The 9,917-nt window shown below is 39.6% G+C and overlaps 1 pseudogene; it reads right to left on the bottom strand.

The window, feature by feature from the left end:
• LOC132820046 (sodium- and chloride-dependent neutral and basic amino acid transporter B(0+)-like) overlaps positions 1–9,917 on the bottom strand; it is a 188,983-nt pseudogene that overhangs the window by 169,376 nt on the left and 9,690 nt on the right.

Genomic DNA, 9,917 nt, shown 5'->3' with positions numbered 1-9,917 from the left:
CCTGGATTCCCAAAACATTCCCTGGATCATGATTAACAGTCTACCGATAATACCAGTTGGCCATTGTCTCCCCTAAGGCTAGGCTAAGCTAAGCATGTTTGCAGACAGTGAGGAGAAAATTCTGATGCCGATATCATGACAAGATGCTGAGTTTGCAGCATCTAACATCAAGGCAACTGAGTTACCAGTCAAGAGCAACTGAAAATAACACACTCTTCTTCAAATCGGTATACAATCACCAGGTCAGAATGAGTTGTCAAACCTCCAAAACGATTTATTGATGGTTGGATTATCAATCTTCTTAATTCACATTTTTATTTGTTTGTGGTAACCTCAGTCAAGCAGAAGTTGAACCTGTGTTGTTTGCCCCTCCCCTGCCCCCCCACACCCCCCCCCCCCCATTGTAAATCAGCCATCCAGAGAAAGTGAGGACTACAGATACTGGAAATCAGAGTCAAAACGTGTGGTGCTGGAATCATCTTCCTGTTAAAGAGCTTATGGTCGAAACATCAACTCTCCTGCTCCTCAGATGCTGCCTGACCGGCTGTGCTTTTCCAGCATCACTCTCTTTAAAACCAACCATTCAGCCAACTGAGCCAAAAGAAAAACAGTGTGGTGGTGGTGGATAAGCAGGAATATCATAGGGGATAGTGGAGGAGCTGATCATCACAGGAGGAGACTGAAGAGAAACAGAAGGAACATCGGTGAAAAGGAGAAGGCTAGGAGAGGTGGGGAGGGTATATAATGTAGAGGAGGAGGGTTAGAGTGTGAACAAATCAAAGGAAACATTAACGGCCGCATCTTTCTCTTAACTGGCTCATACAGAGGGCTAGCAGAGAATGTGCACTATAATGGGAAGGGTTCAAGATCTCTTCCTGCGCAACGCAATTATACCCAACAGAAACAGAAATTGAAGAATATGATTGCACAAGGCCTCATTTGAAGGCTTGGCAATGAAGGGAAGCTTTTGCTACAGATTAAAAGTGAATGAACAATTCCGTGTCTCAAACATAATTTCTCTCAGAGAGAAGCACTTGGGTGCACCAACAGTGACAATGGTGGTGGAGCTGGTGGGAAGCAGAGAGTATTCCACATACAGCCATGCAGGAGCATTCACAGGTACATGTATCTGGAAGTTAAGGGCATAGGGATCAGCAGGCCACCTGCGGAATTCTAAAAGCAAAGGAATGTGGATGCTGGAAATCTGAAACAAGAACAAAATTTGCCAGAGAAACTCAGCAGGTCAGACAGCTTCTGTGGAGAGAAAGCAGAGTCAACATTTCAGGACCAGTGATCCTTCTTCAGAACTCATTGTTGCTAGGAAAAGATGGGATATACACTGAAGACAGGGATTGGGAGAACGGAGTGAACAACAGGTGGAGATGGAGCCCACACAAAGAGAGATCACTTGTTGGGCAGACAAAGGAATGGATACTGTTGAGCCTGGGCGAAAGAAAAGTTGCTTATGGGGACCATTAGTGAGTGAAAATGGGTTAGCTGCGATGAAAGGAGCCCAAGGTCATCTGGAAACTCTGGTCAGCATCCCATTTCCATTTGGGGTCCCTGCAGTTGTCAGGACTCGATATCAAGTTCAATATTTTTCGGGCCTGAGCACCTTCATCCATGTCATCCCTCCCACTGGGCCTGACCTTGTCAAAACAGTGTTGGGGCATACATAATGGTAAATTCATTGCTTTTGGATCCAATATTCTATCATAATAACAATCCAACTGTTTGAACATAGGACAGAAAATATTTCTTCAAGAGGCATGCTTTTCAAACATAAACAGATGCTTGTCGCTGAAGCTCTTTAGTAAACTCTATTGCCTCATTATAGCAGGGGCATATGGGCATAGGGAGAAGACTGTGAGGGTGTATCAGGCATGTCAAAGTCAGCCACCACCTCAACAGAAAAAAAATTTCTCTACCCTCACAAGATTCCAATATATCTTTGGTTGAAGCTTGTAACAGATTTACTTACCATCCACGGTGACAATTTTCACACCAAGTCACTGAGTAATATTCCAATTTTCCAACCACCAGACATTGGAAGGATTACTCAACTACACCCATGGTAATCACCATAAGTATAAAGTGCATTGTGTACCTGGAGAAAATATCTGAAATTGGATCATACTGCACTGATAAATATCTTATGGACCTAGGATACCTTGGATGTGTACTACATGGGGTCTAAATCATGTGACAGCCTCACCACATTATCCCAGACCCAATATTTTTGCTGAATGAAATGGTTCATACTATTCAGCCATTCGTCATGAAATGAGCAACTGGACACCATCTCCATATTGCCATGTCACACTTCATAACAATACGTCTAGGTATGGGCTTTCTATTACCAGCAACAATCACATTAAAAAGCAAGTCAGGACACATTTGTCAAGTCATGAACAGTCCAATTTCCTGTAAATATGGGATAAACATCTTGAACATTCAGGCAGAATAAAAACAGCACTCATTTGACATCTGGGTGTGGAATTATCTAGTTTGTGAGAGTGGTAAAAGGTTTGAATCATACATCCCATCCAGGGAACATGGTCACCCACAGAAGTACTCAGAAAGTGCAGTGAGCCTTAAACCCAAGGAGTCACAATATCTAATGGAACAATGAGAAAGAGGAATAGAAAATAATTTGGGGAATTGTACAACATTCTAACATTGAGCATTCTGACTGTGCACAGAACACCACCAGAGGTAAACTCAGGGAATGAAAATGTTGAACGCAACCATGAAAATAATCTCCTCTTTAACAAAAGGAAAGTCACCAAAATATCAGTGAGCCAAGAACAGTCAGTTGATAAATCTAGATCACAGGACAGAAAGAAGATCATGAGATCTGGAAGGATTATTAAATTATTGATTCATTATACAACCACTTAAAGTCTTAAACAGTTCAATTCTTAAACTCCTAAGCACAGTGACCTATTTTTGGAGTGATAGTTCTCACAACCAGTCTGAGATATATTTATTTTCATTCATGTATGTTATAGGAATATAGTAATATCATTTTAAGAAGAACATGCTGATGAGCATATAACCTTGATATAATATGTCACTGACAGCTATAGACTTGTTCAGTGTGCAGTACATATTGCGAAGGGAGAGCAGCTATGCTTCCCTGTAACAACTAACCGCGATAACGAATGTGTCTGCTGAGCAATTTTATGACATAATAAACTGAACCGTGGTCCTGTTTCCCAATCCTATTGTAAGAGTGGATTATCTGAGAATAAACTCAGAATCACAGCAAGATATCAATATGACATGATCACTGCACAACATTAAACAACTGCAAAAAGAAAGGACCAGAACACTAATGCCTTCTTTATTTTTTCATCCTGTGAATTTGATCACCTTTTACAGTTACTGAGTACATGTGAAAACAGCTGATATCACTGAAATACAACCTACCTGTGTCACACATAGAAGGCCAAGCAGATAAAATAACGAACAAACACCAGCTGTCAGAAGAAGGCGCTTTGATTGGACCAATGTAGGGAACTGGTCTTGCAGGGCTGTCATAACTGTTTCTGATGGAAGAAAATGTCAAATGAAGACATTAATTAATAACTTGCACAATGACAGGACAAAACACCACTGGACACACCAAAGCCCTGGAGTAAAAGGTTTCTGCATCCATTTTCTGGCTCTGAGATATGTATTTTTCCCCCAGTTGTATTTTTCCTGTTGCTCTGATGCAGAGGAAAACTGCATCATCGTTATCCTCAAATATCACGTAGGGTGTTTCAACATGAGTGAGTTTCAACATGAGTGAGTTTCAACATGAGTGAATAAGTTTGCTGACCATCCTGCTCCCTGTAAGGCAGGTAAATAAAAATCCCCATCTCTTGAACAGCAAGATCTGTCTCAACGAAAGATAAATTCTAGGCATGAGAGCAAAGAAAAGATATAGAACATTAACATCTGAGATTGAAAATCACCACAATAGCTATTGGACAGAGGAACATAGAAATTAGGAGCGAGTGGACAATTCAGCCCTTCAAACCCACTCTACCATTTGTCACATTCATGGCTGTTCTTATTGTGGTCGCAATTCCTGCCTGTTTCCCACAGCCCTTTGTCCCATTTTTCATCAAAACATATCTATTTCTTTCTTGAATTTGTTGATTGATTCTGCCTCTTCTGCACTCTGGGGCAGTGAGATCCACAGATTCACAACCCTGTCAGAGAAATAGTTTCTCCTCACCCCAGTTTTGAACCTACTTCCTCTCAGGCTATATCTATGACCTCTTGTTCAAGACTGTCCGACAAGGAGGAATATCTGTTCCACATCTACCTTATCAATCCCCTTGAGCATTTTATGTGTGTCAATCAGATCATCCCTCATTCTTCTGATCTCCACATCCTTCCTCAAGGAAAGAAACCAGAACTGGATACAATACTCCAAGTATGGTCTCAACATCATCTCATACAATTGTGACAACATTACTTTTATAAACCAGTTCTTTTGCAATAAATGCCAAGATTCCACTTGCCTTTCTTATTATATGCAGCCCCTACATACCCACTTTCTGTGATTCATACACAAGGACACCCAGATCCCTCTACACTGAGGCACTTTGAATCTGCTTCTGATTTAATTAATAATTTGCTCTTTCATTATTCTTGCCAAAATATGTAACCTCGTACCTATCCACGTTAAATTCCATCTGCCAGATTCTAGTTCATTCTCTAGCTGTGAATTTTGTTTTGTTACATTCTGTCCCTCCCGGCAGCTCATTGATATAGATTGTCAACAATTGATGTCAGAGGATTGAACCCTGTGCTACCCCAATAGTTACAGTTCGCCAGAAGGACCCATTTATCCCACCCCTCTGCTTTCTGTCAGTCAACCAATCCTCTATCCGAACCAATACTCTACCCCAAACACCCTCCGGTCTAACCTTTTGTATCAGTCTTAATGCAGCACCTTATCAATGTCTTCTGGAGGTCTAGATATAACACATCCACTGTGTCCCCATTATCCAACTTGATAGTTACATCCTCAAAAATTCCAACAATTTTGTCAAGTTCAACTTGTCCTGTATGAAACCATGCTGCCACTGGGGAATTGAGCTTTGTTGTTCCAAGTGGTCAGTTCTCTCCCTTATTATTGACTCCAGCAACTTCCTCATGACCGAGGTCAAACTAATTGATCTACAATTTTCCATGATTTGCCTATTTCTTTTTTCAAATACAGGCTTCACATTAAAGTGTTTCCAAATCACTGGCACCTTTCCAGAATCGAGGAAATTTTGGAATGTAGTAACTAATATATCCACTATCTCTGCTGCCTTAGGGTGCAGGCCATCAGGTCCTGGGGACTAATCTGCCTTTAATCCCATCAGTTTACTTAATACCTTTTCCCTAGTAATTTCACCGAGTTCCTCTATAGTAACTGCAGATTTTGGGAAGAAATTATAATCTTCCACTGCAAAAAGACACAAAATACTGGTTTAGTGCCTCTGCCATTTCTGAGTTTCCCATAATTACCTCACCATTTCCACCCTCTAAAGGGCCACCATTTACTTTCACTACTCTCTTCCTTTTTATATACTTATAGAAGCTTTTGGTGTCAGAGCTTATGGTTTTTGCTAGTTTCCTTTTATTGATCTCCTGATTCTCCAGAGTGTCTCAAACATTTGCAGTATGATATGCCCTAGTTTTTGTCTTTATGTTATCCTCGACCTCCTTGGTAAGCCATGGATTATCTTTTACCTTTCTATAATTCCTTTTCCTCTCAGGAATATACTTTAATTGACAGGTATTTAGTAACTCATTGAGCATTTGCCACCATTTTTCAAATGTCCTGCTCCTTTAATATTTTTCCTCAGTCCCCCAGGGCCAACTGCTTTCTCAGGCCTGTATAATGACTTTTGGCCAACATTAAAACTCCTGTATATGACTCTGTCTTCACTCTTGCCATCTGAATTTGAAACTATAGAATGTTGTGATCACACCTTCCAAGATGATCCTTAACTACATGATCATTTACCAATCCTTCCTCATTACACAATACCAAATGTGAAGTAGCCAGTTGGTTCCATGACACGTTGCCATCAGAAAGAATCCCTCAGACACTCTATGAATCTTCCTTCAATACTACCCTTGCCAAGTTGATGAATCCAATCAATATCTATGTACAAATCACCCATAATTTCTGTTGTGGCTGGCTCATAAGCCCTCATTACTGCCTCATTTATACTAAGCCCTACTTTGGAAGTACTGTTTGAGAATCTGTAAATTATTCCTACCAAGGGGTTTCTTCCCTTGCCTTTTATTTCCACTCAGATTGATTCAACATCTTGGTTCGTAGTGCCAATATCTTTTCTTAATGCACCTTGATATCTCCCTTAACCAATAAAACAGCTCCACCTCCTATTCCTACTTGCCTATCCCTTTGGAATACTCATTACCCTAGGACATTTCACTCCCAGTACTGATCTTCCTGCAACCACATTTCAATAATCTTCACCAGGTGATGTGACTGGTCTCTATTTGTGTTGTCAGCTCATCAACTTAACTCTGAATGCTGCATGCTTTCGCTAATAAGTTCTACTGGTTTGTCTTTCTCTTTTAATATTTGCTCATACACTCTCCGTTCTTACTTACTAATAACACTGAACCTCATCTCTCTCATTTACTCCAACTCACATTTTGATCTTCTATGATGCCTTCCCTCACCATCGCTGTTAGTGCAAATTGTATTGTGAAATCATTTGGATGCCGATGCAACTTTTCCCCAATTTTTATTTTGATGCAGGTGCTAATCATTTAAGACAAATAGCTGCATTCTTCTTTCAGACAATGAGGGAACAATTGCTACAAAGAAATGTTGTGCGTTTGTCCACTAACATCACCAACAGCACTTTTTTGCCCAACACTGTCATAATTTCTTCAAAAGAAATGATTTTTTTAAGTGATGCAATGCCATTTTTACCTAAACCTGCAAACTGTGTGTCAACTCCCAGAGTGAGCAGCATGAAGAAAAATGAAACAGACCATAATGGTGCCCACGGTAACTGTGCAAGGGCCTCTGGGTAGGCAATGAAGACCAAACCGAAACCTGAACAGTGAATAGAATTGAAATGACACAATGAACGTTGCTATTAACTTGTTGTTGACATTCATTTCATTTCATTTATTACAGTTGCCAATATTAGCCACCATTTGCAAAACTATTCATGTCACCAAAGTTGTGCGGATATGTGTTTACAATAAAAAACATTAGTTATTATATATTTGTAATATTAATCACTTTCAATTCAGAAATTATAATATTTAGAAGCAGTGAACACTGAGTTCAGAGTGACATTTGCAATCTAAGCAAAAAAAGAATCTCTCTAATATATTGGTGAAACTGGCATTTTAAAACAGGGAATAATGTTGGAGAGTAGGGAATGGGGAGAAATAATTGAACGGATAATTTAGAGTGTTTCTTAAATGGTTGGGGATTGTAAAGTGTAGTTGTACAAAGAGACCTCAGTCTCCTTGGTGCTAAGTCACTGAGGGTTAACATGTGTGTGCAGCAAGCTATTAGGAAGCCTCATGGAATGTCATCCTTTATTGCAAGAGGATTTGAGTACAGGGATAGTGAAGTCTTGTTTCAGTTGTATAGCAGCTTGGTTAGGCCACACCTGGAAACTGTGCACAGTTTGGTCATTTTTTTCTCAGGAAAAATGTCATTGCATAGAGGGAGTGCAACAAATGTTCAGCAGACTTGCTCCTGGAATGGTAGAACTGTCCGATGAAGAAAGATTGGGAAAACTGGGCCTTACTCTCTAGAGTTTCGTAGAATGAAACTTACAACGTAGTTAAAGAGAACAACAGAGTAGCTGCAGGTAAGATATTTCCTCTGTCTGCAGAATCTAAAACCAGCGGCCATAATTTAAAACTAAGGGGGATGCCACTGAGGGCCAAGCTGACAAGAAATTAGTTTATTCAGAGTGTTGTGAAACATTGGAATTGTCCAGCACAGAGGGCTGTGGAGGTCAAGATTTGAGTAGATTTAAGATTGAGATTATTATATTTCTGATTCTCAGTGGTGTACAAGGTCAGGGAATGGAATGAGTAAAAAACATTGAAATGTTTGATCCTTCATTATTACATGGAGTAGTGAGGCAAACTACTCAGACTGAGTGGCCTACCCCTGTTCCTATGTTCCTGCCTCATTCAGGCTGTCAAACCACTCAGTGCTCAGACTATTGGAGTAATCAGAATGTGTGAACTGTGTTTTATTGTAACTTTACCTGGTCATTAATTACTTATCACAGCATCATCAACCGATACAAGTGGCTTAGCACAGAACATTTCCATGTTTCTTGCTCTTCATATTAAACATTTTTTAAAATGTACCACTGTCAAATTGAATATTTGAGCACATAATATGATCAGTAACTAATCGTCAATAAATAAAAACTGTCTCTGATTCACCTAAAAGCACAATATTATGGAATTCATTCAAAATTTACTTCTTAAATATAAAATGTGGCTCATATGAAATGTAATTCTAAGGTAAATAGCAAATCTTACAGCGGATTATAATGTTAACTGAGTGCTTTTGAAATTTACTATTCTGTGATTATTTCAAAAGCTCACTTTTAAGAGCTAGGGTTCAACCCCGGGCATACCATTGCATTATTCAGCTCCAATCCCTGTCCAGTATAAACCAAACATCATGGCAATGTGTCTTCAGAGCCTGGCTATCAGTTTGGATCTGAGGATTGATTATTGTGTCTGGACACTGGAATCACTGGAATGTTGGGTTGAATCACTTCAGAGAGAACATTAAAGCTGTCTGACCCTTGACAATTTTAACAGCTCTAGTTTACCTGACTGGGCAACCTCTGAAACGGGCTTATCTTGTATGTGAGCCATGTGTCCCAGGATGGAGAAGATGACAAATCCAGCAAACACACTCGTAGCACAATTAACAACACAGACAATGATGGTATCTCTGTAGCAGTTATTGTGGAACTTGTTGTAAGACGACAATGCTACTAAAGTGCCCCAACCCACTGAGATAGAAAAGAAAATTTGAGTCGCAGCATCTTTCCAGACCTGGTAAATACAAAATAGAATAGATGTCTGGAGGGAAATGAAACACAAACATGTACAACAGATAAACGACATTAATGTGAAGATAATGAGAACTCGTGTGGTTAATCCATGGTGAACTGAGCAAAGTAGCTCCCTCTGGTCAACAGTAACTCTTCTTAAACAGAACAGTCATCACTACAGTCGATTATTTACAGTTAAATTTCCTCTGGGATATCTGACACAGGTCTTTCTGGTATAATGAACGTTTCATTAACACAAATTACCTGTACCGTGATTGACGATTGGGACGCTTTTCTAAAGTGCAAAAATTCAAAAAGTATGTTGGCTAGAACATGATTACATCGGCAACACTGTAAGTGCTCCTTGTATTGCGTGATTCTTGCATAGCGCAGGGTCACACGGAACGTGACTATTGCACTATCGAAGACGTGACTGTATACTCTTTCACCAGCCATGGTTTTCAGTGACTGACTCACTTGCAGTATTGTACTGACCATAGTTAATTCCATTCTTTTCGTGAAAGTAACAACAAAGAACACCTTTTACCATAAATAATGATCACTTTCATATTGTAATAATATCACAGTAGCTTAATATCAACAGGAACCAGTAAAATTACACTGTAATTTCTAGGATTATGTAAACAATGGTTAAATGATTTAAATGGAAATCAAAATCCAATTCCTGTCAGAAAAATTAAGCAATAAATAGTGTTCACCATTGTCTATTCACAAAGACTGCTGTATCTTTGGACTGAATACAAAATTCCAGCCATCATTATCCAGTATGCATGAGGACACTGTCAGCTTCACAAATGTGGTATTGCCTAGTCTGCC

This window comes from Hemiscyllium ocellatum, chromosome 11, assembly GCF_020745735.1.
Source record: "Hemiscyllium ocellatum isolate sHemOce1 chromosome 11, sHemOce1.pat.X.cur, whole genome shotgun sequence".
NCBI lineage: Eukaryota > Metazoa > Chordata > Chondrichthyes > Orectolobiformes > Hemiscylliidae > Hemiscyllium > Hemiscyllium ocellatum.
The sequence above is the reverse complement of the archived record's forward strand: the minus strand, read 5'-3'. Positions and strand labels throughout refer to the sequence as shown.